Consider the following 5726-nt stretch of genomic DNA (forward strand, 5'->3'; position numbering starts at 1 on the left):
CTGGTGCAAGTGTTACGACCTGGTTGGTCTATGTGATAAGCAGTATATAATAATAAATATATAAAAAAAATATTGTTATACAATTAGTATACGATGCATATTTAGGCATTGGTTAGGTTAGGTGTTTATGTTATGTTGGCGATTATTTGTATTTGCAGTACGTGGGTGAAGCATTTACAGCATTGTGGTTCAAACAAAAGTCGTCAACAAATCAGTGTTAAAAATATGTTTGAACGTCATCAGTTGTGACCTACCTGATCAACCAGGCTGTGATACCAGATCAACCAAGCTGTGATTCGTACGTCAGACTGCGAGCAGCCGCATCCAACGGGCTGGTTGACCAGTCCAGCCACCAGGAGGTCTGGTCGATGACTGGGCTGCGGTGATGCTAAGCCCCGGAAACACCTCAAGGTGAGACATGTAAAAACAGGTTTTTCATTTGTGACGATAATCTCCTTCAAGAGATTGAGCCTGCTCTTCCCTCCCAAGTTCGTCGCTATATACATCCCTATACAACTAATATAGAAGAAATATCCAACAAATACAACACCAAGGTTTGCCAGAGAGCAAACGTATGCAGCACCAGGAACACCTGCTCCCCCCCTCTGCCACTCGAATCACCAAACTACCTGTACATCGCCTGCTCATCGCTGATTGGCTGCGTGTCCAGTTGCACCTGCCCTCCACCCGCCACACTACCTGATGTCTGGGGCCATACGACCTACAGACCTCAGAATATCCAGTGCTTTCAACAAGTTAAACACGTCTCGTTGGTAGACTAAGCTCTGGCTTACGTGTACTAAGAGAGGTGGCAGCTTAAAGCCAATATTCCTGCACCTATTATCTGATTGTATATTGTTCACTTGTTATTACTCACTTGTCTTAACGTAACTTTTCATTTTGTCATTTGATTATTCTTATTTTGATTGACTGATTTTATGTTCCAATTTGTATGTCCATTTTATTCATGTTTTGCTTTTCTAACGTAATTAAAATCTCATTGTTAAATTTACTTGTGTTTTGTGTGTCTTCCCATTACCTTACCACAGACGAAGTTCCAGATTTTCTTTTTTTTGTTTCTATATGTGACGAGGCCATACCCCTAGCTTTTGAAACAGCCGAACACCAACGCGTTACCGTCACATATTCATAAACCTTGGGGGGAGGGGGGTTAGCAGGTGTATGGAATGTACTTTAGCCTTTGTTTACGAGGACGAGCTTTTACACTATACTATAGATCGTGTGCAAACATCTCAGTGCTTAGCTGGCGACCTCTATTAGAATTCGAAAGCTCTAACTTTCACTTCACCTACTTCTAATATAAATAATAGCCAACAGAACCTTAACACCTAATCTAACCTACCCCCTAACTTTACATTGAAATTTAAATTATAATATTAACTAATGAAAACCAATTGTTTACACAATGTTAAACCGGATGAATACATTTGACCGGGAGCTAACGAGGGGGGGGGGTGTATGGTCACCACTAATGAGCCTGGCCTGAGGACGGGGATGCTGGAAACGGGCATTTGACCTTTGTCGAAAAAGAGAGGTTGGTTTACTACAGTTCAACCCATCCATGAATGGGCAAAGTTCATCCAGACCTGAAATTTACCATTTGGAGGAGCTGCCCTTCCTAGGTACCTGCGTATGTATATATATAGATGGAGAAAGAGGCCCATAAAGGTTTATTACAAAGTCTGAAACCTTCACGTATATAAACATCCTGCCACCCGGTTTCTCTCTCAAGAGATCTACCTTTCTCCCTGGGAACCCGAGTCAAAGGTATAACTAGTAATCAGAGTAATCTGGAGAAAGGTTTGGAGGAGCTCTGGGGCAGTCAAGTGACTGTCCAGAATCTACCATAGGAAAAGCTGCCAAGAAACTGGCCTCTCCAGTGACATTTTGTACGGGAACACACATCCAGTCTATAGAGGAAGGTTCTACCCAAGTTACTCATTCCGACAACTTCAGGAAGCATCCGAAAGGAAGTTAACATGCTCTAGTCTTAGATGAAGGAAACCTTCGGTGAACATCCGGCCTGGAACTGGCTTCCTTCGGAGCCTCCTTTGTTAGCTTGGACAAAGGGAACATCCCCCAGTGACATTAGTATGCTTCATTCCCAGCAAAACCATAGACCCCTTGAGTAGTCTGGTGTCCCTGCTTTAAAACCTTTTATCCTGTGGTCATAGGAGCTCTGCCAATTATATAGTCTTCTCGCAATAATGAGGGACACTTAGCACTAACAACAAACCAGGTAAACTACGTTACGCAGTTCTGGAGACCCAGAAACGTTCACCTCTAACACTTCACAGGGCCTGCCACCTGACCACAATATCTGTTGATCTGTAGAAATGCTGCAGCGTTCCAGAGCTACCAATACCTTGTGCAAGATGCGGATGATGGCCACGTAGCTGCCAAGTGGTCAGCCTCCCGAAACTGTCCGACGGTATATTCAGCTTATTAGGTTTTGCCCCGACACTTTCCCCTCGTGCTATAACTTTCCTCTCGCAGGACAGTCTTCTAACCCCCAGCTGAAGCATCACCCTCTTGGGTAATTTTTGTCTAATTGATTGGACTGGTGGGATAGAAGAGACTAACAGAAGGGTGGATGGAGAGGGGAGGCAAGAGGATTGAAATGTACCCAAAAATGTTAGATTAACATTAACCATGTTACACTACCTACCACTAAATGGTCAAATTACTGGCCAAAAGAATGGTTTACCACTCTTAAGTGGTTGATGCACAAATTACATTAGACTATACCTATTAGAAGATCACTGCCTCATGGTATAGTGAGTTAAATGATTAAAATTATTAAACCCTTCACTTATTGTACTTGTGGGAATATATACACTACATTATGACCACTGCAATTCAAGAGAAGTTTTTCCAAGTAACTTTAATCCCTCCATACCTACAGTGCCGTTGTACGAGACCAATTTCTTGGGTCTGGTTGACCATTCCTGCAGTGCCGTTGTACTGATGCACTCTCATACATGTCTGAAATTACAAATTATATTAAATACCTCAAAATAATAAAATGAACACATCTTCATGTAAAGTTTGAGAAATATCCCGCTAAACAATCGATCAGGTCAGACTTTGGTTGATCTAAAAAGCCGACTTACCACAATGGCGAAACCCAACCTCAGACTTGACTCATTCACAGGCCGTTCTCAACAACGGCCAAGTGGTCGTTAACCCGGGCAGCCAAACATGACCGTTCTTAACGGCCAAGTGGTCGTTAACCCGGGCAGCCAAACATGACCGTTCTCAACAACGGCCAAGTGGTCGTTAACCCGGGCAGCCAAACATGGCCGTTCTCAACAACGGCCAAGTGGTCGTTAACCCGGGCAGCCAAACATGACCGTTCTCAACAACGGCCAAGTGGTCGTTAACCCGGGCAGCCAAACATGGCCGTTCTCAACAACGGCCAAGTGGTCGTTAACCTGGGCAGCCAAACATGGCCGTTCTCAACAACGGCCAAGTGGTCGTTAACCCGGGCAGCCAAACATGACCGTTCTCAACAACGGCCAAGTGGTCGTTAACCCGGGCAGCCAAACATGACCGTTCTTAACAACGGCCAAGTGGTCGTTAACCCGGGCAGCCAAACATGACCGTTCTCAACAGCGGCCAAGTGGTCGTTAACCCGGGCAGCCAAACATGAACGTGAAGAACGCTTCTCACATACCACACAGAGATCACACTAACATGATGCATCAAATGAACAAATCCACAAGGGCCGTGACGAGGATTCGAACCTGCGTCCGGGAGCATCCCAGACACTGCCTTAATCGACTGAGCTACGACAGGGTAAAAGGGTTGAAACCGAAGTAATACTCAACTTATTTGATCCCGTAGCCTCTCCAATCCCGTACCTCAGTCGATTAAGGCAGTGTCTGGGATGCTCCTGGATGCAGGTTCAAATCCTCGTCACGGCCCTTGTGGATTTGTTCATTTGTTCGCTTCACATAACTTGTCCTCAATCTATTCTCCTCCGTGCCCTGACCCACAACAGTTCATACATTTTAACATTAGATTCATTTAAAATAGTTTTTCATACGTGAACTATTATTATACATAGTTATTTATTACGCGAGGGAGACTGGTTGAAATACACTCGGGAGCTATAATGTCCAACAACTATCAGACCTATACACTATATAAATATACATTAATATTTACTTGTATTGGACAAAATATAGTGCTTAGTTACACAGGAGGTTAATGTTAATTATGGCGTCTCTGGTGTTGGCTGCAGCGTGGACGACACTGAGTCAGGATGGCTAGTTGCATTCACATTGGATGGTCGGAGGGGAGGGGGGGGGGGGTGAAGAGTGACACTTGCTAAATAAAAAGTCTGGTCCAAATTTCAAAGCCTGAAGTCTGATAATTCACAAGAAACACCTTGTAACTGCCAGAATTTAAAATAATTTGTAAACTTTTTGCACCTGATTTTGGTCGAAGGTTCAATTTCACTATAAAGTTAACACGCCGCTGTTATGGAACAGTTAATCACCTAGCAGTCGTTTTAGAATTTAATTTTGTTTTAATAAGCTTCATGAAAAGTATTGAGCAAGGTAAAAGTGTCTACTAATAGTAGACAAAGGTATATTACACTATCATATTTACTAACAAATAAACCAGAGCTAATTGAATTATTTTGAATAAAGTTTTATAGCCATGCTTATTTAAAAAGTCAGCAAATATTGGTCTACCAACAGAAAACAATGTGATAAAATAACTAAACATCTATAGTAACTTGCCTGTAAGCCTGGCGCAGGTAACCTGATCTACAGCACTGTCCAGGTGACTAATTAGTAACACCAGTGAGGCGGGCGGTGAGCAGCACCTCTCCCCACGACGGCCCGCCGCGCCTCTTGACTACCTTGGCCTGTGGTGGGCGGTGAGCAGCACCTCTCCTCACGACGGCCCGCGCCACACTGCCCGCCGCGCCTTTTGACTACCTTGGCCTAATGGGTCAACTACCTGTGACGTCATTCTCCTCACCTCACATGAGGCCGCCTCACTTACAAATAATTCACAAGTAACAAGTCACTTCAACAATATTAATATAGTTTATTTCTATTAATGTGAAGAATGAGCAAGTGTGAGTATGTATTAAGGGCACATACTCCACTACTGGACATTAAACCCACTACCACACTCACCTAGTAGCTTGGAGGCTCCATAACGCCTTCTGTAATTGTTATGTTGGGGTCTAGGCCAGGTACAGCAACCAGTGTTCAGCCGTGTGTGTGTGCGTGTGTGCGCGTGTGCGCGCGCGTGTGTGTGTGTGTGTGTGTGTGTGTGTGTGTGTATACACACTCACCTATTTGTGCTTGCAGGATCGAGCATAGACTCTTTGATCCTGCCTTTCCAGCTATCGGTTGTTTACAGCAATGACTCCTGTCCCATTTCACTATCATACCTGGTTTTAAAAGTATGAATAATATTTGCTTCCACAACCTGTTCCCCAAGTGCATTCCATTTTTCCACTACTCTCACGCTAAAAGAAAACTTCCTAACATCTCTGTGACTCATCTGAGTTTCCAGTTTCCACCCATGTCCCCTCGTTCTGTTATTATTACATGTGAACATTTCATCTATTTCCACTTTGTCAATTCCTCTGAGTATTTTATATGTCCCTATCATATCTCCTCTCTCCCTTCTTTTCTCTAGTGTCGTAAGGTTCAGTTCCTGCAAACGCTCTTCGTATC

At 43.8% G+C, this 5726-nt stretch overlaps 1 long non-coding RNA gene across 1 annotated transcript; it reads right to left on the minus strand.

Annotated features, from left to right (window-relative positions):
* Positions 1–300: 300 nt before the first annotated feature.
* LOC138366191 (uncharacterized) lies at positions 301–4964 on the minus strand. The gene is made up of 2 exons (XR_011229090.1): positions 4773–4964; positions 301–3006 (listed from the first exon to the last, which is right to left on the minus strand). It is a non-coding gene; the product is annotated as an uncharacterized lncRNA (long non-coding RNA).
* Between the last annotated feature and the right edge of the window lie 762 nt (positions 4965–5726).

The sequence above is a fragment of the Procambarus clarkii genome, chromosome 19, assembly GCF_040958095.1.
Source record: "Procambarus clarkii isolate CNS0578487 chromosome 19, FALCON_Pclarkii_2.0, whole genome shotgun sequence".
In the NCBI taxonomy this organism is placed as follows: domain Eukaryota; kingdom Metazoa; phylum Arthropoda; class Malacostraca; order Decapoda; family Cambaridae; genus Procambarus; species Procambarus clarkii.